Below are 27162 nucleotides of genomic sequence, written 5' to 3' on the forward strand. Positions count from 1 at the left end.
CACAACCTACAGTATACAACAACCACCTATACAGACACCACCTATACAACCACCTATACAACCACCTATACAACCACCACCTATACAAGCACCTATACAAGCACCTATACAGACACCACCTATACAACCACCTATACAACCACCTATACAGACACCACCTATACAACCACCTATATAACCACCACCTATACAAGCACCTATACAAGCACCTATACAGACACCACCTATACAACCACACCTATACAACCACCTATACAGACACCACCTATACATACACCACCTATACATACACCACCTATACAGACACCAACTTTACAACCACTCCTTATACAACCATCACCTACAGTATACAACCACAACCTATACAACCACCACTTATACAGGCACCACCTATACAACCATCACCTACAGTATACAACCACAACATATACAACCACAACCTACAGTACATAACCACCTATACAACCATCATCTATACAACAACTACCACCTACACAACCACCTATACAACCACCACCTACAGTTTACACCACCCATACAATCACTACCAACACAACCACCATCTACACTATACAACCACTACAGTATACATCATCTACCTATACAACCACTACAGTATACAACCACCACCTATATAACCACTACCTACAGTATACAACCAGTACTTACACAACCGCTACCTATACAACCACCACCCCCATCATACCATCATCATGCTTAACCCAAGGACAAGTCTCGTATCCAGGAGTTCAGATAGCAATTACTTGCAGTAACAATGAAATCTGTCTGCTTTACTGGCGGTGTCAGGCACTAAGACTTAAGACCATAAGCCTGCTCATCCTCTGCCTTAAACCATTTAACTGTTTCTGCATTTAATACTGGAGACCATCAGCCCCCATGGCAGACAATACTACGGCCTAATACCCTGCCCAAGTCTTTTACTCACGCTGGCTTTGAGTACTCTCTCTGGGGTTATCAGTTATTTTCTTTCTGGGGCTTTGAACATACTGAGCAATAGTGAAGGGGTATTTGCATAGCAATGCATATCTTTTGTTAACATTACATATTTTACTTGTCAGCTTTAGAAACACATTATTCTTATATTATGACTGCTTTAAGGCCAAACTAAATACACTTAATTTGATTTAATGTAGGAGATATCCTACTCCACTTTGATTGACGTGAATTACTTTCCTATTAAAGAGGGTGATGTTGAAAGAAAGAGAGGCAGACAACAATTTGGGAGACAGTGAAAACTATTTCCAATGTTTTTTTTTGGGGGGGGGGGGGGGGGGAGTAGTCACTGCATGAAAATGTTAAGCAATGCAGGACCACAGTTCAGTATTGAGCATTTCAGGTGAATCCTCCTTGGAGTGGCTCATTGAGGGGATTAGTGAAAGCTTTACTCTAGATGTGTCTCTATCTGGTGGGAACAGAATCGCCCTCTAGCCAGCACTGAAAATCAAAGCAGCTGCTCTTCATTCAACTGTACAAGATTAGGTCACCTCCGTAAAAGTCAGAATTAATTAACATTTCATATTTAGAACTAACCCTCTGCCACTCTCTAGGTGATAATTGTCAGTTTTATAAAAACTCATTCAGAGCGGCATTCTCAAACATTTCATACTTTCATGAAGACAGGCTTTCGAAATAATGTAAAGTCTGTCGTGGCACATTGACGTGATGCATTCTATTGGCATGTTGTAGCGACTGAGAGAAAATAACTACGGTGGAGAAGTCCTCCAGTCTAGGAGTGGATTTGCAACATATGGTTATGTCTTATGGCCCTATTAGATGGCTATATCAAAGGAAATGGAAACAGTAGCCACTGTGATGAGAGGCAGCAAGGAGTGGACAACAGAAAAGAATCTAGCGGGCGGGCCTCAGCAGTAAACTACTGCGGAAAGGGTGGGCGGGAAACAGATTAACTATTTTAGCTGCCCGGCAAGCTCTCCATCTAATCAAGGTCTGACATAAGCTCATTGAGAGCAGCTCCAATCAAAACGCCCGCACAACCATGCCAAAAGTGTAATGAAATACAGCCAGTGGGGCTGCTGCTGTTTACAACTCATTACACTGCTCCGATGGCATGAACGAACGAGATCACTGGGAATGTGCTTCTATCACTGGGAGGAGGAGGGGGACGGGACACATGGGACATACTGTCTATACACTCATGTTTACTTAACGCCAAACAATGAGACACACTGAAACATGGAAGCGTGGAAGTGCAAATAAAATAAATACCAGAAAAGTCTGAGTTGAATTAACACAAGTACCGTTGTGCATGTTGTGCATGTTACTGTCATTTACTCAGAGGAAAGGAGAATCATATTCCAATCCAGATTTGGTTCAATATCTTGGTTTAATGTCTGTAATAGAATACATTATAAACGCATTCACAATGCATCTCACACAGGAGGCTCATAGAAAGTGATTCCCTAACCTGTAAAAACAACCTTTCTAAACACCTGATTGAGAGGACACATTCCTTACATCCTGCTACCCTCTACCACACTACACAGGAACTCCCTGAGAGCTCCACTACCCCGTCACCCTGTTCATAATCAGGCCGAGGAGAGGGAGAGAGGAAATAGTTAACATGCAGCCATTCATTGGACAAGGCTTGCGGCGTCTCCAGGACCCAGCTATCTGGCATTCCCCCCACAGTGGTGAGGATGGCTGCCAGTGCATTCAGGGTGGGCCCCACGGGATGGCCCCTATGGCATGACCTCAGAGCACTCCCTGCTCCAGTTAGCGCCAACTCCCTCCCCGGCCTCCCTGCTGGATTCCCATTTGCCTTTATCCTGCCACGATATACAGTAGCTCTGAACAGCCCTGCCAGTGAACCTTCCCAGGATCTGTCCACTACTGATGATGTCATTCTAACGCTTTCCGCTGTGGTGCCACTTTGGCGGCAACGTCTGAGTGTCAGAGCTTGAGAAATACTATGTTTTTTTCCCTTACACTGTTCAGTATAGAACTGACTAACTTGTATAGCAAGTGCTCAAGGCAAAAACAAAATGACATAATATGAATTTGCCAAGAGATATAGAGAATGTTGCATAATTCATCAACATTACAAAACGTCATCAGAATAAATCAAACATTAGAACACGGAAACAAACTTTTGCGTCAACAAACAGCTCAGTTAGCTCGCCATGAAAAAGGTCATTGATGATAAAAACACAACATTCATCTATAAGCTCCTTCTCCACAAAAAGGACAGACTTCAGAATATTCACTTAATTGTGTTAGGAAGGACATGAACCTTCAATGGCTTATTTCCACTAGCAACCTTGTAATTACACGATTATGAAGCTTAGCCAGCTTTTTGTACAGGGTAAAGAGGAATAGCACAGTCAATTCCTCTAGTTTACATCGCTCGCCCTGAAGACGAGGTAAGGAATTGTTAGCAAATGTTTGAAACCGGATCCCTCTCGGAGGGTTTAGCCATTTTTGTTGAATTAGCATTTTAACAACCTTTCTGAGTAATTTGAAAAAGTGATGTCAGACCAGTCTTGATCTCTGATATGGTAATGATATGGTAATTTATGCTTGAGTTTCAGTCAGGTCTGGAATCGGCAGCTGGTTTTGAGGGTCTGTAATGACCTGCATATGGCTCTGGCTTCTTGTGCGATATCAAAAAGCATTTTGTTGGGCATTTCATCTGGGCCTGACATCCCTGATTATAAGATCCAGTAAAGTTCTCTAATCTTATAATGGCTGCCGAGTAGGAGTGGGACGGCTCAGGCTGTTTCATGTGGGTTCCTCCCCAAAAATGGGCTCCAGTGAAGGGGAAGCAGCATACACACAGCTTAATTCTAAGCCTTTGATGACATGCTACTGTGTGTGTATGTGTGTGTGTGTGTGTGTGTGTGTGTGTATGTGTGTGTGTATGTGTGTGTGTGTGTGTGTGTGTGTGTGTGTGTGTGTGTGTGTGTGTGTGTGTGTTTGCGTGCGTGCGTGCACATTTGCGTGCGTGCATGCACAGGCGAATGTTTGAATATGTGTGCGCTCTATGTGAGTGTGTTCTGGGAAAGGAACAGTAGGGCAAGATCCTCCTAGGTGAAAAAGTGTTTGTGATGATAGACAGTTTTTTTTTATACCTCCTATTTTCACTGAAAACAAATGTCTTTTAAAAAGCAAAAAGGCCCTGCTATGCTTCTTTGCGATAAGAATGATAGCATCTATTTACTATATAAATGATTTGATCTTCCCATAACCCCCAAAAACATAACCCTTAAAAACATAACCCCCAAAAACATAACCCCCAAAACATAACACTTAAAAAACATAACCCCCAAAAACATAACCCTTAAAAACATAACCCTTAAAAACATAACCCTTAAAAAACATAACCCCAAAAAACACAACACTTAAAAAACATAACCCCCAAAAACATAACCCCCAAAAACATAACCCTTAAAAAATATAACCCCCAAAAACATAACCCTTAAAAACATAACCCCCAAAAACATAACCCTTAAAAACATAACCCTTAAAAACATAACCCTTAAAAAACATAACCCCCAAAAACATAACACTTAAAAAACATAACCCCCAAAAAAACATTTTGACTATTATAGAAATCAAACAGCCTTTATCATTCAATTTACACTTTTATCTGTCTGTCAATGTTTTGCAACATCAAAAGAGTGACTGACTTCTTCAAGGAGTCAGCCCACAGATGTACAGCCAGAGTGGAACCCGCACATTTTCTTGCAGTGTTGTCCAGTGCGTGTGCGTGTTTGTGTGTGCGTGTGCGTGTTTGTGTTTGTGTGTGCGTGTTTGTGTTTGTGTGTGCGTGTGCGTGTGTGTGTTTGTGTGTGTGTGTGTGTGTGGTGAGGCGGTTTAGGGGGTATGTGTTGACACTTGATTTACTAGAGTCGTTCACAAATTATATGTTTTCAGACCGTTCAGATTGAACACTAATCATGGCCAAATGGAGAAGAGGGAAATTCTAAATGATCCATGACCTACTCATTGCTCACATTTCATTCATTCATAGTCTTTATGCCTTTAAGATGAAGTATCAAGACTCTACGTCTTCAGCTTCTTCACACACAAAGCAATGGCTCCTAAACGGATGAAAAAGCATAAGGCATAAAATCAGCAGTAGTAACATCAACCTTTTTCTCATTCAATGTTTCCCTTCTTGGAGCTGCTAGAGTTGCAATACCCAGCAGTGCAATGTCTCTAACTGTGCTTTCAGACACCAGGTGCTAATTAACACATTATCCTCAGAAAACATGCTATTCTTCTCCCAGCGTAATCAATATAGAGTATGTTAAAGACCCACTAACGTCAATGATTCCATGATTCAGGAGCAATAACGACTTCTCCCTGTATCCTAGCGCAGCTGAAGACATTCAGTGTAAGGAATAATCAATACTCTCTCCCTGAGTGAAGCACTCTTCTGCTTGGCGGAGCCAACTAGTTCATTGTCCATGGGTCGGGGGGAACAATGTCAGCCTACATGGGGCCTCCTCTGGCTCCCAGTGGAGAAACAAGGAGGGAGATTCAGGAACACCCATAATTCAATGTTTCAAGAGAGAGGAGCTCTGTAAAGAAACGGCTCACACATGGGTGGCTATGTGGGTCAGGGATAACTTGTGGAGGCCAACAACTGTCAGGATCTGTTCCCCCAAACCGGCAAGACCCCCTTCGGCTCGGGCTATTCCCAGCAGAGCTTTGTATGGGAAACCTGCTTCCCTCTTCCCCCATGTGGCCCTTCTCTAAATCCCTCCACCGCCACGGATGGGGTCCGACGCCTTTGTGAACAAAAAGGAGCTAGCCGGGGCGACCAATTAGCCAACCCCCATGGGGTGACATGGCCAATGAATAGAGGGACCCCCAAACAGTCCACGCATATAACCTCCGTTATGCCTATGGAGCCTAACTGTCATCCGCTAGTGATATCAAACAGTGCATCCTGAGGTCTTCTAGTCTACGACATGGTCAGCATATGTCTGGTTACCATAGTTACACTTGGTTATGAAATGCTATACCTTGTTTGTGTTGCCATGTCTCACAGCACGTTGGCTTTCCAGGTCCGTTAAAGAGGATTTCCCCACCAATCACCAAGTCACACTAACAACAACAACACTGTCTTAAAATCATGATCTGAATAAGCAAAGCCACACGTGTTGGTGGACGTAACCTGCAGATGGACAACATGGACGAGACAAATAATGTGATGTGTAGAGTGAGTAAAACTGATGTGGTCTTTCATCTACAGCTTTTATGGCCATTTGACGTCAAACCTAGACCCTCTGATAGCCACTTCGACCAAGCCATCAAGGCTGCAGGCTCCAGAGAGAAGTGGTATCACAACACGCACTGTGATATGTTTAGAGTTTGCGCAATTTAATAGAAAAAGAATGGGGAGGTGTGCCTAATTATATGACACGTGCACTGATTTTGAAGTTTGACACACGTAACAGATGGAATACCTCCCAAATTAAATGTTTAACTGTTACTGAGGCTTCTATCTTGTAAAAGGACGGGGGGAATTTGTTATTTTCAGTGTCATGCTTATTTTATTATTTAAATGTGGAACATGAATTGCCTCATTCAAGTCACGAGTGTTTCCAGACGGTTTATTGATCCCCTCGACACTGGAAGTCACCCTCAGATTTTCCATCAGCAACACGTGACAACGGAGGGCCCTCCGAGCGAGTTGGTTCGGGGCAAGGGGATGGTTTGGGATTCACTGAATGTCTTGCTCTACATTACTCTACATTACTCTACATTTCTCTACATTACTCTACATTACTAGACATTACTAGACATTACTCTACATTACCCTACATTACCCTACATTACTCTACATTACTCTACATTACTCTACATTACTCGACATTACTCTACATTACTCTACATTACTAGACATTACTCTACATTACTCTACATTACTAGACATTACTAGACATTACTAGACATTACTAGACATTACTCTACATTACTCGACATTACTCTACATTACTAGACATTACTAGACATTACTCTACATTACTCTACATTACTCTACATTGCTCTACATTGCTCTACATTGCTCTACATTACTCTACATTACTCTACATTACTAGACATTACTAGACATTACTCTACATTGCTCTACATTGCTCTACATTGCTCTACATTACTCTACATTACTCTACATTACTAGACATTACTCTACATTACTCTACATTACTCTACATTACTAGACATTACTCTACATTACTCTACATTACTCTATATTACTCTACATTACTCTACATTACTAGACATTACTCTACATTACTCTACATTACTCTACATTCAAGCTTGACCATATTTGTTGTTGTGTTGCATCCTTCTTATTGGTATTGTACATTTCAGACATCATTTTGCTACAATGCAGCAGCCTCATCTATCTCTGTAGATTCTCCAGATACTCCCACGAACAGTCCTACTACAATATCCAAAATAGCCTCATGAGCAGTTTATCATCAGTCTGTTCCCCATAAAACATATTTCCTCAATATGCATATCCACTATAGCAATATCTACACCACAGGGTTGACCTTGAAATATGATTCTTCTTTCTCATATAGATGACTTTTATACAGGCATTATGCACAGCCACCCACACCCACATGCTAACTGACCCAAGGACTAACCTTGATTCATTCCCTCGCTTCTTTAACCTCTGGCCAGATAGTTCAGACTGACCATTGGCTTAAACTGGAGTGTCTGGAATGCAGGCCAAATCTGGACATGAGGTCTCTTCCACCAGAGCTGGCTTCCCACTGTGGAAATGTCGCTGGTACTGTCGCTAGGCTAACTCTCCTGCCAGTGGAATCACCCAAAACGATGCCACACTCCAGGCCTTTGTGTACCACTCTGAGGGAAACAAACCTCTGTAAAAGTCATTACAGAAACATTCTCCTCTCTCTTCCAAATCACTGACAAGTAAAAACAGTCGGTGAGAAAGAGTTTTCTTCACGGTAAGTGATGCACATACGGTTTAGTTATTCATAATCAACCGTGCTCAGGCAGGCTATTTAATGCACCATTGGTCAGTCAGTGAGCATTTTATCCTAGTTTTAGTCAACACGCCAGAGAAATACCATCCTGAATATAAAGAGAGAGAGAGTTATGTAGATTGAGTGCATACAATTCAACATTATCAAATGATCAAACTCAACAAGAGTTCTTGAGTAAAAAAGTTGAGAAGGCCACATGAAGTTGAGGGTGTAATTTAAACGTTTTGGCCATGATTCACATGTAATATGAAGGTGAAACCGCTACTTTGTGGGTCCCCACAGTCAGAGCTGGCTGCCATACATCAATGACTCAATGTTCCCACAGCATAGGAAGTTCATGGGTGCCTTAAAATAGCTACAGAGATTGGGTGCCGCTAACCCAAATAATGGAAAACCTAGTATCACCGGTCACCATCTTTGATTACAGGCCACCTCCTGGTTGAGACAGATGGAAGGAGGAGGACTGCCAGTCTTCCTGTGGCCTTGCACCTTGCATTTTAGTTGGTCTCTGCAGCCATTACAGAATAGCTTTAATCTGACATAGACATCTCCCATAGACATATACAACTACGACAACCATCCACTTTGGACTCAGTGTTATAAACAAAACCTAATGGGGTCACTCAGTGTTCTCGGTTTCAGGAAAATGACTTAATAACATTGATTAGGAAATCTCACGTAAACAGCTGATGTCTGGCTTGATGAAGAACACACACTCATTTACAAGGCTTTTATAAACGGCACAAAAAAACGTATTGTCAAATGTTCCTCAACCCCGTCATTGCAATGGCTACTGTGTACAGTAAATAGGAACTCAACAGAAATGTACTTATAATGATGATAATTCTTGACACGTTCCTCATTAAAAGAGGGAAGTTCAGTGGAAGCCATCTCTTGTTCTGTGTTTACCAATAAAATAATGGGTTTTATATGAACTAGAAATGTCAGTGAAGCGTGGGCTATAATGAAGTATCCTCGTCCTTTCTCCTCTCTACCCTTCAACCTCAAATCAAATCAAATTTTATTTGTCACATACACATGGTTAGCAGATGTTAATGCGAGTGTAGCGAAATGCTTGTGCTTCTAGTTCCGACAATGCAGTGATAACCAACAAGTAATCTAACTAACAATTCTAAAACTACTGTCTTATACACAGTGTAAGGGGATAAAGAATATGTACATAAGGATATATGAGTGAGTGATGGTACAGAGCAGCATACAGTAGATGGTATCGAGTACAGTATATACATATGAGATGAGTATGTAGACAAAGTAAACAAAGTGGCATAGTTAAAGTGGCTAGTGATACATGTATTACATAAGGATGCAGTCGATGATGTAGAGTACAGTATATACGTATGCATATGAGATGAATAATGTAGGGTAAGTAACATTATATAAGGTAGCATTGTTTAAAGTGGCTAGTGATATATTTACATCATTTTCCCATCAATTCCCATTATTAAAGTGGCTGGAGTTGGGTCAGTGTCAATGACAGTGTGTTGGCAGCAGCCACTCAATGGTGGCTGTTTAACAGTCTGATAGCCTTGAGATAGAAGCTGTTTTTCAGTCTCTCAGTCCCAGCTTTGATGCACCTGTACTGACCTCGCCTTCTGGATGATAGCGGGGTGAACAGGCAGTGGCTCGGGTGGTTGATGTCCTTGATGATCTTTATGGCCTTCCTGTAACATCGGGTGGTGTAGGTGTCCTGGAGGGCAGGTAGTTTGCCCCGGTGATGCGTTGTGCAGACCTCACTACCCTCTGGAGAGCCTTACGGTTGAGGGCGGAGCAGTTGCCGTACCAGGCGGTGATACAGCCCGCCAGGATGCTCTCGATTGTGCATCTGTAGAAGTTTGTGAGTGCTTTTGGTGACAAGCCGAATTTCTTCAGCCTCCTGAGGTTGAAGAGGCGCTGCTGCGCCTTCTTCACGACGCTGTCAGTGTGAGTGGACCAATTCAGTTTGTCTGTGATGTGTATGCCGAGGAACTTAAAACTTGCTACCCTCTCCACTACTGTTCCATCGATGTGGATAGGGGGTGTTCCCTCTGCTGTTTCCTGAAGTCCACAATCATCTCCTTAGTTTTGTTGACGTTGAGTGTGAGGTTATTTTCCTGACACCACACTCCGAGGGCCCTCACCTCCTCCCTGTAGGCCGTCTCGTCGTTGTTGGTAATCAAGCCTACCACTGTTGTGTCGTCCGCAAACTTGATGATTGAGTTGGAGGCGTGCGTGGCCACGCAGTCGTGGGTGAACAGGGAGTACAGGAGAGGGCTCAGAACGCACCCTTGTGGGGCCCCCGTGTTGAGGATCAGCGGGGAGGAGATGTTGTTGCCTACCCTCACCACCTGGGGGCGGCCCGTCAGGAAGTCCAGTACCCAGTTGCACAGGGCGGGGTCGAGACCCAGGGTCTCGAGCTTGATGACGAGCTTGGAGGGTACTATGGTGTTGAATGCCGAGCTGTAGTCGATGAACAGCATTCTCACATAGGTATTCCTCTTGTCCAGGTGGGTTAGGGCAGTGTGCAGTGTGGTTGAGATTGCATCGTCTGTGGACCTATTTGGGCGGTAAGCAAATTGGAGTGGGTCTAGGGTGTCAGGTAGGGTGGAGGTGATATGGTCCTTGACTAGTCTCTCAAAGCACTTCATGATGACGGAAGTGAGTGCTACGGGCGGTAGTCGTTTAGCTCAGTTACCTTAGCTTTCTTGGGAACAGGAACAATGGTGGCCCTCTTGAAGCATGTGGGAACAGCAGACTGGTATAGGGATTGATTGAATATGTCCGTAAACACACCGGCCAGCTGGTCTGCGCATGCTCTGAGGGCGCGGCTGGGGATGCCGTCTGGGCCTGCAGCCTTGCGAGGGTTAACACGTTTAAATGTCTTACTCACCTCGGCTGCAGTGAAGGAGAGACCGCATGTTTTCGTTGCAGGCCGTGTCAGTGGCACTGTATTGTCCTCAAAGCGGGCAAAAAAGTTATTTAGTCTGCCTGGGAGCAAGACATCCTGGTCCGTGACTGGGCTGGGTTTCTTCTTGTAGTCCGTGATTGACTGTAGACCCTGCCACATGCCTCTGGTGTCTGAGCCATTGAATTGAGATTCCACTTTGTCTCTGTACTGACGCTTAGCTTGTTTAATAGCCTTGCGGAGGGAATAGCTGCATTGTTTATATTCGGACATGTTACCAGACACCTTGCCCTGATTAAAAGCAGTGGTTCGAGCTTTCAGTTTCACGCGAATGCTGCCATCAATCCACGGTTTCTGGTTTGGGAATGTTTTTATCGTTGCTATGGGAACGACATCTTCGACGCACGTTCTAATGAACTCGCACACCGAATCAGCGTATTCGTCAATATTTTCATCTGACGCAATACGAAACATGTCCCAGTCCACGTGATGGAAGCAGTCTTGGAGTGTGGAGTCAGCTTGGTCTGACCAGCGTTGGACAGACCTCAGCGTGGGAGCCTCTTGTTTAAGTTTCTGCCTGTAGGCAGGGATCAACAAAATGGAGTCGTGGTCAGCTTTTCCGAAAGGGGGGGCGGGGCAGGGCCTTATATGCGTCGCGGAAGTTAGAGTAACAATGATCCAAGGTTTTACCACCCCTGGTTGCGCAATCGATATGCTGATAAAATTTAGGGAGTCTTGTTTTCAGATTAGCTTTGTTAAAATCCCCAGCTACAATGAATGCAGCCTCCGGATAAATGGTTTCCAGTTTGCAAAGAGTTAAATAAAGTTCGTTCAGAGCCATCGATGTGTCTACTTGGGGGGGGATATATACGGCTGTGATTATAATCAAGGAGAATTCTCTTGGAAGATAATGCGGTCTACATTTGATTGTGAGGAATTCTAAATCAGGTGAACAGAAGGATTTGAGTTCCTGTATGTTTCCTTCATCACACCATGTCTCGTTAGTCATGAGGCATACGCCCCCGCCGCTCTTCTTACCAGAAAGATGTTTGTTTCTGTCGGCGCGATGTGTGGAGAAACCCGTTGGCTGCACCGCATCGGATAGCGTCTTCCCAGTAAGCCATGTTTCCGTGAAGCAGAGAACATTGCAGTCTCTGATGTCCCTCTGGAATGCTACCCTTGCTCGGATTTCATCTACCTTGTTGTCGAGAGACTGGACATTGGCAAGAAGAATGCTGGGGAGTGGTGCGCGATGTGCCCTTGTCCGGAGTCTGACCAGAAGACCGCTACGTTTCCCTCTTTTTCGGAGTCGTTTTCTTGGGTCGCTGCATGCGATCCATTCCGTTGTCCTGTTTGTAAGGCAGAACACAGGATCCGCGTCGCGGAAAACATATTCTTGGTCGTACTGATGGTGAGTTGACGCTGATCTTATATTCAGTAGTTCTTCTCGACTGTATGTAATGAAACCTAAGATGACCTGGGGTACTAATGTAAGAAATAACACGTAAAAAAACAAAAAACTGCATAGTTTCCTAGGAACGCGAAGCGAGGCGGCCATCTCTGTCGGCGCCGGAAGTACCACCTCTATGGTCAATTAAGCCACCTACAGATGTAGGATCTTAATTTGATCACCCTGTTGCAGGACAACATTTCAAACGTGTAGTGTATTTGAGGTAAAAAAAAAATGCTTCTGAAGTTTGTAATTTACAATTTGAAATTTTCAGACTTGATTTTCCTTTATGAAAAATGTATCAACCCCTACAAAATGTCCATTAATTATTATTTTCCTGCTGAAGCAAACTGGCTCAAATTAAGATCCTACATCTGTAAACAGTACAGGCTGTCACATTCCATCCAGAAGCAGACAATGAATGACTACTTTATTCATTAAAACAACTCTGTTTGAAAAACAAGTTCGGAAACGATTACCATATGAAAACTGCAGAATAATGTATAACCTTGACAAATCTCCACTGGGCCAAAACTGTCAGTACTCAAGCCCTGTTATTTGAAGTGTACAATGAGTGCCCTGCCTCTGTATGAGCAGGATTCAAGCACAATTACTTCACAGGGGGCACACACACAGACACACACACCGAGATATGCACACGCACATACGTACACCCAGGAGCCTCATACACACACAGAATGAACTACCTACCATACAGCACACTGAGAGGCCAGGCAACAGCAAAAGAGAAATGTCTCTTTATGTAACAATGCCATTCCTTTTCCTCACTAGAAGACATAGGGGTGAATGCAATACCACGACCTAGTTCAGATTCTCTATCATATCAGTTCTCTGACACAATGATCCACCACATTACATCAAACAGCATCCATATTGACTGAAACTGAACACAGGAAATATCATGTGGTTGGCCCTATACATAACACATGTCTATTTGTCTTATCTATTCATTTGATCTGTTTTGGGCAGAAGATTGCTGAAGGTTATTGTGATCAGCTTCTAGTTTACATCCCGGCCTATGAAACCCTAACCCTAACTCTATCTCTAACTCTAATTCTAACCCAAACCCTAACTCTAATCCTAACTCTAACTCTAACTCTAACTCTAACCCTAATCCTAACTCTAACCCTAACTCTAACTCTAATCCTAACTCTAACTCTAATCCTAACTCTAACTCTAATCCTAACTCTAACCCTAACTCTAATCCTAACTCTAACTCTAACCCTAACTCTAATCCTAACTCTAACCCTAACTCTAACTCTAATCCTAACTCTAACCCAAACCCTAACCTTAACTCTAACCCTAACTCTAATCCTAACTCTAACCCTAACTCTAACCCTAACTCTAATCCTAGCCCTATGGGGCAGGTGGAAACACAATCTGTTGACAACTGTAATCAGTTCTAGTCCCATTGACAAAAACATGTTCATCATGTCCCATATATGGATACACCATTTCCGATACAGTGGGACGTCATGAGGCCTGAGGTCTAGCAGACATATGACTCCAACAACACAAAGGAAACATGACCGCTCTGTCTTCCACAGGATCAGACACTTTTCTGACCACTAGGATATCTGGCCCCCAGCACATGTCACAGCAGATAATTTATACCCCATGCCCTACCCCTTAGATACCAGAGCCCTGGCTCACAAACCCAGCCCATGCCCTACCCCTTAGATACCAGAGACCTGGCTCACAAACCCAGCCCATGCCCTACCCCTTAGATACCAGAGCCCTGGCTCACAAACCCAGCCCATGCCCTACCCCTTAGATACCAGAGCCCTGGCTCACAAACCCAGCCCATGCCCTACCCCTTAGATACCAGAGCCCTGGCTCACAAACCCAGCCCATGCCCTACCCCTTAGATACCAGAGCCCTGGCTCACAAACCCAGCCCATGCCCTACCCCTTAGATACCAGAGCCCTGGCTCACAAACCCAGCCCATGCCCTACCCCCTTAGATACCAGAGCCCTGGCTCACAAACCCAGCCCATGCCCTACCCCTTAGATACCAGAGCCCTGGCTCACAAACCCAGCCCATGCCCTACCCCTTAGATACCAGAGCCCTGGCTCACAAACCCAGCCCATGCCCTACCCATTAGATACCAGAGCCCTGGCTCACAAACCCAGCCCATGCCCTACCCGTTAGATACCAGAGCCCTGGCTCACAAACCTAGCCCATGCCCTACCCATTAGATACCAGAGCCCTGGCTCACAAACCTAGCCCATGACCTACCCATTAGATACCAGAGCCCTGGCTCACAAACCTAGCCCATGACCTACCCATTAGATACCAGAGCCCTGGCTCACAAACCCAGCCCATGCCCTACCCATTAGATACCAGAGCCCTGGCTCACAAACCCAGCCCATGCCCTACCCATTAGATACCAGAGCCCTGGCTCACAAACCTAGCCCATGCCCTACCCCTTAGATACCAGAGCCCTGGCTCACAAACCCAGCCCATGCCCTACCCATTAGATACCAGAGCCCTGGCTCACAAACCTAGCCCATGCCCTACCACCCAGAGGGCACGTAAACACAACAGCAACAACAACTGTTTTATAACTGGGTTCGTCATCTTAAGTTTCAACCATCACAATGCCATAAAAGCCTTGTGTTGTCACTGGCTTTATTTGGCATCTAGTTGAACTTGAGAGCCCAACTCTAGAAACTAAAGGATGGAGTTCTATATCCATGTAATCCAATACAAAGGTATATTTATTTTTTGGTGAGTATTTTGAAGTAAAACTTGAAGTTGCTTTTTCCATTGTGTGTTAGGCTTTCTTTTCCTAACTCAAGTCTTCTGTATAATGATCTGCTCTTGGGCCTATTTCAATGTTATTGTCTTCTAGGGAAAGGCCGTTCTCATGACAACCCACATGACGATGAAAAAACATAATTGTCTATCTGAACAACTCATGAGTTCCTAGGTCAAAGCTTTTGGCTCTGGGGGAGTGAGAAGGCACAGGACAAACAGGGCTATTAATGCTTTCATTGATTAGTATCTCAGTGTCAGCTCAATAACCTCCCAGATGTAATACAATGCATCCAAGTGAATAAATAATCATTACTAATGGCTATAAAAAGCACCCTGGATTTGACTAACATTCTATTGGGAACAATCAATATTCCTCCAACCGAAGTACATATGCCTCCTACCTACACAAATTACACATCATACAAAATAAATGTACAAGACTAGCCACCTCCTCTAATTACCTGGCTCCATCTGCACCTTTGTTTAAGAAACTCAATATCTTGTCTATTTACGATGTTAATGTACGGCAATTATGAACTTTCATCTACAAATACCCCTACCTCCCAGATAGTTTACCTAAACCCTTCAATGGATTCTTCCAGCTTAATTCTGAAATCCATCTACACTACTGGTCAAAAGTTTTAGAACACCTACTCATTCAAGGGTTTCACAGACAGTATCACCAGTAAAGCACCCCCACACCATAACACCTCCTCCTCCATGCTTTATAGTGGGAAATACACATGGGGACACCTGTTCACCCACACGGCGTCTCACAAAGATATGGCGGTTGGAACCAAAAAAAATCAAATTTGGACTCCAGACTAAAGAACAAATTTCCACCAGTCTAATGTCAATTGCTCGTGTTTCTTGGCCCAAGCAGATCTCTTCTTCTTATTGGTGTCCTTTATTAGTGGTTTCTTTACAGCAATTCGACCATGAAGGCCTGATTCACGCAGTCTCCTCTGAACAGTTGATGTTGAGATGTGTCTGTTACTTGAACTCTGTGAAGCATTTATTTAGGCGGCAATTCTTGAGGCTGGTAATTCTAATGAACTTATCCTCTGCAGCAGAGGTAACTCTGGGTCATCCATTCCTGTGGCGGTCCTCATGAGAGCCAGTTTCATCATAGTGCTTGATGGGTTTTGCGACTGCACTTGAAGAAACTTAAAAAGTTCTTGAAATTTCCCCGATTGACTGACCTTCATGTCTTAAAGTAATGATGGACTATAGTTTCTCTTTGCTTATTTGAGCTGTTCTTGCCATAATATGGACTTGGTCTTTTACCAAATATGACTATCTTCTGTATACCACCCCTACCTTGTCACAACACAACTGATTGGCTCAAACACATTAAGAAAAGGAATTCCACAAATTAACTTTTAAGAAGGCACACCTGTTAATTGAAATGCAATTCAGGTGACTACCTCATGAAGCTGGTTGAGAGAATGCCAAGAGTGTGCAAAGCTGTCCTCAAGGCAAAGGGTGTCTACTTTGAAGAATCTCAAATATAAAATATATTTTGATTTGTTTAACACTTTTTTTGGTTACTACATGATTCCATATGTGTTATTTTATCGTTTCAATGTCTTCACTATTATTCTACAATGTAGAAAATAGTAAAAATAAAGAAAATCCCTTGAATGAGTTGGTGTTCTAAAACTTTTGACCGGTAGTGTACATAACACAAGACACTGTGATAACCTTCACCCCCCCCACTCCCCACTGCCACACCTCACACAGTCAATTCTCTATCAGATAAAGAGGTACCATACTCTGGAATTCATATCTTCACATTGCCAAAACATCATCATCCCTAAATAACTTCAAGCGAAGACTGAGGATCAGACTGTAAGTAATCTCCTCCATGAAGACTAACTCTCCCACACACATTTGCACACACACACACACACACACATTTAAACAAAACAAATAGTTTGTGATTACTGATTAAATTAATTTATACATTTATGATTAGTAGGTTTTGTTTTCTGTTTTAACAAACCTTTTTTCAATCTGTATTGTTGCTTATCACTTGCTTTCTTTGGTGAAAATAAATGTAATTAAACAAAAACTAAATGAAACTTAAACAAGCTCTCTTCAAATTCAATATGGTGGCAAGGAGAATTAGAGACTAAAACTGTGGGGAAAGACTAGAGGCACGCGCCGTTCACACGTCCATTCAGGAAATATTGTAGACCGATGCAGAGGTAGTATTTACTCTAGCAATTAGTCCAGCATTACAGCCATGGAAATTACCGTGATGCAGTAATAACTGTCTGCACTGCCTTAGGGGAAAGCAATGAGCACTTGAATAGAAAGTCACGTCTTATTATACTCATGGTGGAGGTGAGACATATGGGGTCCTGTAATTAGACTGGTGGTTGGCTGTTACTCTCCAACAAACACAACCATTCCTAAGAGATACTGTAGCTGATTTTCCTGAGATAGAGTAGCTACATCTAGGTGAGACTTCTAGGATGATATCAGTTGTAAAGCAGATGACTTCCAGAAAAGAATGAGAAGGAGCATCAAACTATTGGAAATCAGGAACTCAATTCATCTGCTTTCGTGGAATGACATGGAGTGACAACATGGCCAACTCTTACACCAATCATTGGCTAATTCCTTCAATGATCAAAACAATATTTTGGAAGTGAAAACCTTGATTCAACATCACGTCACCTTAAATACAGTGTCCGTTATCTTTGACCATTCATTTACCAATGTCTCAGCCACAGTCATGAGCAGCCAGCCTGTGGAACAAAAGGCCACATTAAGCCATTCACCTGTTAGTGTGAGAAATTAGTGACTGCACAATGGCGCCACTATTTAACAGCAACGACCCATCTTATCTGCGGAGGCTGCATGAAATGGTGTTTGCTTTAGATAACATCTCCCTATATGAACCATGCAGGGGAATTTAGCTAGCTAGCTAGCTGGCACTGGGACACAAACCCAGTATGGACGCAGGCAGGCTGCACCTCAGAGGGACATAAACCCTCACAGCACCCTGAAGGGAATGGTAGAGAGAGGTACTGTTCTCCAGAAGCAACAATACAAGAGGATTCTTCTCTTATGTAGGTCAGATGATGAACAGGAGCTGTGCTGCACTGCCTGGAGATCATCTCCTCCCTTCCTCTCGGGTTACCTTGAATTAGCTCAACATGCTATAATCAGCTGACAGGGGAGCCCACCGTAACCTAAGAGAGGGTGACTAATGAATTGCTGATGGTAATTTTTCCTAATTCACAAGCTACTTAAAATGGACTGTCGTTGAGGAACCTGTTTCAACTGTTATATAAACAGCATGGGGAAGAAAACAAATGACAGAATGCTCAGTCTACCAGATTATCTGACTGTTTCTGAAGTCAAACCATATTCCCTCTGACTGCTACATCAGTAGACTACCCACAGGGCCATGCATCTTAATACTGTCTCCAAACCCAATTAAATCAACTAGCGTTGAATTGTCTTAGCAGCATTATCAATAAAGAGCAGATTTGTCGGTTGTACACAGGATGTAAAGACATGAATGAAACATGCAGCGCGACTAATAAAATTAGAATTGAGACAATGAACACATCACTATGCATGAAGCAATACAGCATCCGCTGCCATACATTTAATCAGGGCTGGCCAAGGAACCTAGCTGTTCCTCTCTTGGATGAGTGAAACGTGAGCGAGGGGGCATTGTGTGGCCTCTGTGAGAGTGATGATAAGTGTTCCCAGCCCACCGCTCCACATGAGATGACGGACAGGCAGGAACTAGTGCTGAAACACTGGGGGCCTTGTGGTCATGCGCTTCTACTATCAGTCACATGACCACGCCACATGGCTGCAATTTGTTCACTAGATATGTCATAAATGTACACACAGAGGTATTACTGTTCACTTTTTAGTCCTGATTGGAGGGGGGTTCAGGCAGTTCTCTTAATGTAGTCTACCAACAACTGTGCCCTAATAGTAAGACTTGTTTTTCCCCCAGATTCGAGTGATGGTGAATACATTTCTTTGTGGTGTATATTTTGTCTTGTATGTCTTTAGTAACATTGTTGGTAGACTAAATTATGTTTTGCAATATTAGCATTGAAAAATCTATTTGTCAATTACTTTTACAAATGTATCTTCACATAAGGACAGGCTGCTGTAGAAGCATGTAGTCCAATTGTACAACTGGTAAATTGCTGAGATTGCTTTCATATGGGTAAACTTAGAAATATGGAAATACCTCATAGAGCACTATTGCAAATACTCTGTCATCGTCTGAAAGTTGACATGACTTGGGAGGGCATTACAAATGACATCTGATGTATTAAATAACACTTACTAACCACCGGTGTGCTTGATTAAGCTTTTGAGATAGACCTGGCCTTTGGGAGTAACATCAATCACATATCACTTTGCACAAGGTGCATTTCTCCACACAAATATCAATACCTACAACAGACGGGTGGGTTATTGAACCGTGGAGCAGAACTTGCGGTTTGGCTTAGAATCAAAGGATTAATGACAACATATAAACTATATTTCTGTTCCAAATTGTATTGAAAACATAAATACATTTGAACAATGAGCACTTGTTGACTCTTAAATACATCGTTGCAGTTGTTGGTTAGCTAGCTATCAAATGTTTTGCAATATTAGCATTGACATGACATCAGTCAAAACCCCTCAAAACAAGACATGATACCAATAACAAGATCCAACGGGCTGAAATGAGCCACCTGCGATTCCCAACATGGCAGCTTCTTGTCATTGTTGGTACCTATGTGATCGTCCAGAATGATAACACACTTCTACGAATATCCTTTTCATTATGTTGTCAGCTAACCCTTCTAGAGTCCAGCAGCCCTGCACCCACACCAGTCACCTGCACTGGAGAATGATAACAAGATGATGTCACTGAGTCTACAAACATATCACTTCAAAGCCATAAAACATCTACATAGGTAAGTTGAGCAAACAGCCCATTTCTCATGGTATGATTCCCTCCAGAAAGGTCACCCAGATGAGAGAATTGCAGCATCTAAATCACCCTCAGCTTGGATTTCAGCCCAATGGCACTGACAATGACAAGGTTCTTTCTTCTTAATGTGGCCCACATGAAAGGCCGTGAAGAAAGTCCCATGATTAGAGACTGATTTTCCCACTAGACACTAGTTTCACTGAAAATACCCACTGGCAAGGTGTAATGTGATGAAGCACAGCAACAATATGGCCACATTAAATCATTACAAGACAGCAGAGATTACAGACTCCTTTGGGAGGTACAACATGACCAAGAAAGACCATCTTAGAGGAATTCAAAAATAAATGTTCAACACTGATCATCTCAACATACTGATAGTAAAAATACATTTTATAATGGAAAGTGGTCTCAAAATTCCCCAACATCCCCAACAAAAAAAAAAGGTTACAACATCAGTCTCTCCAAACACATTCTATGTAATAGTGGAAGCCAATTCTATCTCTGAGTCACCCATTGTAAACAAAGGACAATAAGGCTTGTTTGGTTTACAGTAGACATAGCTTCAGCCTCTTAAGTGAAGGACACATGATTCCAGGTATGAACTCTACTGGAAAACCCTCCTTACATTTGATTCGTCCTTCTACAGAGGGAGCATACTGCTTTGAGATGAAATTGCAAACCATTTTGCCTCTTCAAGCACACACCCAGGTAGAGAGGCTGCTCCGAGTGCTGCCCTGCAATCTCTCCTGGCCTTCTCCAGGCACCCCAACACCATCTCAGACCCTGAAACTATGGCAACCGAACAAGAGAGCAGCCTTCATGATTAATAGATGAGAAATGCTGTGCCAATCACGGTGGGCCTGGGGAGGGGGACAGATGTACACCCCTCTCTGTGATTCACCGTCACACACCCTTGCGACGCAGGCAACATGCACCCCTGCAACACATGGTCATGGAACACCCCCTCAACACAGGGTCATGGAACATCCACTCCACACAGGGTCATGGAACACCCCCTCAACACAGGGTCATGGAACATCCACTCCACACAGGGTCATGGAACACCCCCTCAACAAAGAATCATGGAACACCCCTTCAACACAGGGTCATGGAACATCCACTCCACACAGGGTCATGGAACACCCCCTCAACACAGGGTCATGGAACATCCACTCCACACAGGGTCATGGAACACCCCCTCAACAAAGAATCATGGAACACCCCCTCAACACAGGGTCATGGAACATCCACTCCACACAGGGTCATGGAACACCCTCTCAACACAGGGTCATGGAACATCCACTCCACACAGGGTCATGGAACACCCCCTCAACAAAGAATCATGGAACACCCCCTCAACACAGGGTCATGGAACATCCCCTCCACACAGGGTCATGGAACACCCCTTCAACAAAGAATCATGGAACACCTCCTCAAAGAAGAGTCATGGAACACTCCCTCAACAAACAATCATGGAACACCCCCTCAACAAAGAGTCATGGAACACCCCCTCAACAAAGAGTCATGGAACACCCCCTCAACAAAGAGTCATGGAACACCCCCTCAACACAGGGTCATGGAACACCCCCTCAACAAAGAGTCATGGAACACCTCCTCAACAAAGAGTCATGGAACACCCTCTCAACACAGGGTCATGGAACACCCCCTCAACACAGGGTCATGGAACACCCCCTCAACACAGGGTCATGGAACACCCCCTCAACACAGGATCATGGAACACCCCCTTAACACAGGATCATGGATCACCCCCTCAACAAAGAGTCATTGAACACCCGCAGAACATGTTGCTGTAGAACCACGTAGTCCTAAATGAGCATCAATGCATACTTCATGGGCAGCCAATGAGAGCTGACCACAACCGGAAGCAGCCAATGAGCTAACCATAACTGGAAGCCACAGTTGTTCATAATGAGTGTTCACAGCGAGCAGCATTTGTGACTCATGGCCACTTACCTGTATAAGTACAGTACACATTCAAGACATTTAACTATTTACATACCAAATGCTATGTGATGTCTGGCATCACATTAGACCCTTATCAACACTTGTCTATCTAAGACAGTTTCTAGTTTGTTTGCAGACAATAAAACCCCATTGCAGAGACAGGTGGATCATCTCTGATAACATCTATGATGCAAGCAGTTTGGCTACGTCAACTCTCCTCTCGTCACAATTTCATTTAATACATTTCCATAAACAAAGTCTTGCCAAAGAGCAGCAGTGAACATGCCAACAGACAGTCTGCCAATTCAGCCATTGACTTAAGAGGTTCTGTCCAAAAGCTTCATACTGTAAGCCTTTGGCTTTTCTGGCGCTAAAAATGCCCTCAATTATGTTAATTTAATGAGTCTAAGGAAAGGGAATTTTACACAAGGCCTACTAATTAAAAAAAATATATAGTGTATTGAGAGCCTGGGGAGTTAATGCAAGGTGAGAAACAGAGGCTAAGCTACAACAGCAACGATGTTAACAAATCAGTACACTTGAAATGAGGCGTAATGTACAGAACAGAATGAACCATATGTCCCACAACCAAATACATTTCATTTAATTCATTATTGTCAGATCAATGGTCAGGTTTTTAATATAATGGGATGTGATTTCACCTTAAGAGTGGAGCTTTCCCACAAAACATGATGTCATGATATTTGCAATAAGGGGACTGATGAGCGGAAGAAAACCTTCTCTAAATGTCATGCAGCTTCTGAACACCAGCACGCTCTTGGTTTCATCTGAGTATGACACCATTCTATTATGGGGGTGGTTGGAGGATGCTAGGTGTTTATCATTTTCTATCAGCAGGAGGCACACAGAGAGATGCTCATGGAAAATTTGTTTTTGAAGAAAATATCCCCACAGACGCACAAAATTAGAATTTTCCATTTGGCAAAAAGGTGAAAGGCGCTAGAGCGAAAACCGGTTAATGTTCACATCGAAACATAGCCTATATCCTACATATGAGATGTAATTTCCCCACAGGATTATGGTATTAAAATGTATATGATTCTGCTATCAGTGGACTACTAATGGAGCACGAATAAAATGCAATGAAAGCTGTTTTTTAAATGATTGAACCATAATTTACAACTACAATTTCCAATGCTCTAATATACTGTGTGTACATATATATATATATATATATATCATAAATAAATCACATTTTGGTGAGTGTGAGGATTGTAATGCTCTCATACACTAATTGATTACAATAAATTCTAAATCACACTGGATAAACATGAATTAAACATGCAATCATAAAATATGCATAAATACACAATTCTACTCGACCTACCGCATTGACACTGAATTTCAATCAATGATTAACATGGCCTCGCTTTGCGTAATTGAGTGCAATTCATTTCACATAGGCACGCCATTTATCAATTATTCAATACCAAGCACGTCTATCTGTCCTTGACTGACAAATGTAAATACCAACTTACACCCCTGCACAGTGTATACAAGCACACCAGTGTGACAAATCCACATCAGTCACACACAATGCCAACCTCATTGCTATTGTTAGGAAGCTGCAGATCAAATGCTCCACAGAGCATTGCTCCAAACAGTGGTTACCCACAATGCATGTTGATGTTTTGTGTTTCACCCTTTTTTCTGTGTGACAAAAAAAACTATGCTTTCTCCAAAGGTAGTTAGTCACACAGTGACAGGCACACATGTACACATACATCAATAGCAGTATGATCTGCTTTTCGTGTATATCTTGTATACAGTCTAGCATTTATGGCAAGTGTTTCAAAATGGCTCCAGGATTATTGCGCACCACTGTAGCAATACTGGATTGTATTCCACACACGGATAGCCCACCTACAGTATCTCATCTCATCTTAACTGTTAGACCTTATCTCCATGGGCTAGTGAAGAGGATGGAAACGCATCAAATATTTTTTAGAGTGATTTCATTAAATAATGTATTGTATACTTTTTTCCTATCAATGTGTTTTTACAAGACACTCTCATCTTAAAAGTAATTCCCTCAAATATCATATATTACTGTAAAAAAAATATATATATATTTTTGTTCACAGGCATTTAGCCCTATTCCTTATGGTTTTGATGTTATCAACACAGGCCATGGAGCATCTATACACATTGAGAAACATCCCTTGACTAGAGTCCTTTTGCAAGTACAGCAAGCCAGACGTCTTCAAACTGGTTGAAGAGAGGGAGAAATGGCTGAGAGAGCCGAGGTGTTAGCAGCCCTGGGTGTTGCATGGGGCCTCTGTACTGCACCTAAACACAGCTTTCAGTATATCACTGTAAAAAGTGAGATGGCACTGTTGTTCATCTGAGGTGCTTTTATTGAATGGTGTGATCTAATGTTATGTTTTGGTAATTTTTTTAAATTTAATGAATGCTTCTAAATTGCTTTCGACACCTCATGCGCATGCCCATTGTATAGCGGTTGGGGCAATATAGCATTGGGGGCAATCAGAAGAGTTAGAGGCATGGCGTATTGGGGGTGTGGCTTTCAGTTTGTTCTTTTTGGCCATCCCTGAGAGTGAATGTCATTCCAGTTAATGTGTTCTGTTGTATTCATCATACAAGATTAAACACAAGGTTTCCATTGATACAATGATCGTCATTTGGTTACAATATTGTGGTCAATAAATGTGACTGACTGGCTCAAATTGGTCTTATATAGCAAAATTTGAAATGACTAAGCTTGTAATTTATGTGAAGTAGTGACCTGTGACATATGCCTAGTTTCCTGAAATGCGTCACAAATATGAATGTTTTTTGTAAAGATTGTGTTTGGAGATATTATTTAATGTTAATGAACAAACTTTTATGATTTACAGGGAATTTATTTATTTGCTTGTAACAGAATTTAAGAATTGAGGAAACGTCAAAGAGAAATTTCAACATGGAGCAAAATGAAAAGAAATGTGTTATATTAACATGAAATATTCTGTAAAATTTATGTTATATAATAGGTTGAACAAAGGGGGAAAAGTCATTATGTTGCACCAGCCATATCCCTTTCTAAAGGAAATACATTACATGTAAAACATATTTGATAACACGTGTGCCCAATGGAGCAATTACAGCAGTGACCCGCCCTGAAATGGCCTTTAAAGCCTGGAGTCACTCAACAAACCCTGTGTGGACAATGCTTCACTCCTCTCTCTCTCTCTCTCTCTCTCTCTCGCTGTGTCTCTCTCTCTCTCTGTGTCTCTCTCTCTCTGTGTGTCTCTCTCTCTCTGTGTGTCTCTCTCTCTCTGTGTGTCTCTCTCTCTCTCTCTCTCTCTGTGTCTCTCTCTCTCTCTCTGTCTCTCTCTCTCTCTCTGTGTGTGTCTCTCTCTCTCTCTCTGTCTCTCTCTCTCTCTCTCTAATGTGTGTGTGTGTGTGTGCGAGTGAGTGTGTGAGAGAGAAGTGATATAACTACAACCATATTACACCAGTTAAGACATTTCAGTCTCTGAATTGTGGGTAGATAAAAATTAAACGAAATTAATGAAATAGCTACAATTAACTCCACAGCCATAAATAATGTATGATTCGTGTTGAAGACAGATAAAGGCCTATAGATTGAAATAGCGTATTTTCCACCTGGAAAGACACAGGTGAAATATTCGTTTTGCCAACACTGAACATTGAAATGCCTGTCTGTCTTCTCACACATGAGAATTGCATCTCTACATTACGCTACCATGGAGGGGCCAACAACGAAGGGCAGTGCAAATTATCCAAGTAGTTTATAATGCTGAGTCCTGTAGCCTATCAGTTCACAGCACACTAAAAGCAACGGAGAGTTTGTCTCCATAAATTTCAGACGTTGAAATTATAAACGCTTTCATCACCTGGGGAAATTGTCGCAGAGTTGTCTATAATAACACATAGGCTAATTTCTGAAGCTTTGTAAGCACGCAGTAATTCTAAATGCAATGGAATGGACCTGATCCAGCTTGGATAAATACGCGTAAATACGCATTTACGCACAAACATCTCATGTTTAAATTGCCAAAATAACTATTATCTTTACGAAATAATTGTACATTTCCCCAATGAATTGTTATTCATTAACTGCAACAGAAATAAATAATTATAAAGTTACTGAAGTGACGTATAGTTAGTTACCTTGTTGCAGGCGCCTAGGTGTGCACTTGTCCTAGTAGTGATTGGGAAAACATTATAGCCATAGGTTCCAAATAAATAGATTACTATTATGCACATACAAAGTTAGAGAATAAAAATACAATACCTTCAGCTCATGAATGGAAATGCCTTGGGGTAAATGTATCGTTCGTCCTTTTATTAATCCATTCAAAATAATGTTCCTAAAGCAGCTCAGACAATGATCATTTCGAAAAAACAATGCGAAACGCTACTTTTCTAAACCTCTTGAGATTTTTTTTGTTACATGCCGCGCTTGTAGCCTACACAACTCTTCAAATCGGAATATCCATCGGAAATCCACTTGAAACCCAGCGGTTTTAAAAACTCCTTTGAGAAAACTGAGCAAGACAACCTGGAATCCAATAACTAACAATTGAGGGTTCCGAACCATTCGTGGAAAGCCAACTCAGTCCCGCTACAAAAGCTGCAGGTCATCCTATTTCGAGATGAAGCCTTCTTACTAGTGCACAGCGATCCCAGCTGTCACCCGCTACACACAGGGAGGAGCTATACGCCCTAGACTGGAGTGTGCTAGTGAAACAGGATCTTTTGTTTCATGGGTGCCACTTTATGGACGACTGTATTTTTAGAATTTACATTGGTATGTAAATACACAATTCGAAAATACACAATTCAAAAAATAAACCACTATAGGCTAAATGGCAAATATAATGATTGTGTAGGCTGTATTATTAGTTTAAAAGAGAAACAACAACATTACAACAAACTGTATTTATTCCATATGGAAAAGTGAACCCTTTCTGGCTCGCACACAAAGTGTCAGAAACAATATTGGGGTGACAATGATGATGCCCACAGTTACGCATTGGTACCCCTATTGCTTTGAGCCCAGCCAATGCGAAAGGGAATGAATGCAACCAGG

General features: G+C 42.5%; 1 protein-coding gene across 3 annotated transcripts in view; it reads right to left on the reverse strand.

Annotated features, from left to right (window-relative positions):
• LOC115111272 (semaphorin-6A) overlaps positions 1-26770 on the reverse strand; it is a 101813-nt gene extending 75043 nt beyond the window's left edge. For all 3 annotated transcript variants that reach the window (XM_029637153.2, XM_029637152.2, XM_029637151.2), the window contains exon 1: positions 26365-26770. The gene's annotated coding sequence lies outside the window, so the exon portion shown is untranslated. The remainder of the gene's footprint in view (positions 1-26364) is intronic.
• Between the last annotated feature and the right edge of the window lie 392 nt (positions 26771-27162).

This window comes from Oncorhynchus nerka, linkage group LG27 (genome assembly GCF_034236695.1).
Source record: "Oncorhynchus nerka isolate Pitt River linkage group LG27, Oner_Uvic_2.0, whole genome shotgun sequence".
Classification (NCBI taxonomy): domain Eukaryota; kingdom Metazoa; phylum Chordata; class Actinopteri; order Salmoniformes; family Salmonidae; genus Oncorhynchus; species Oncorhynchus nerka.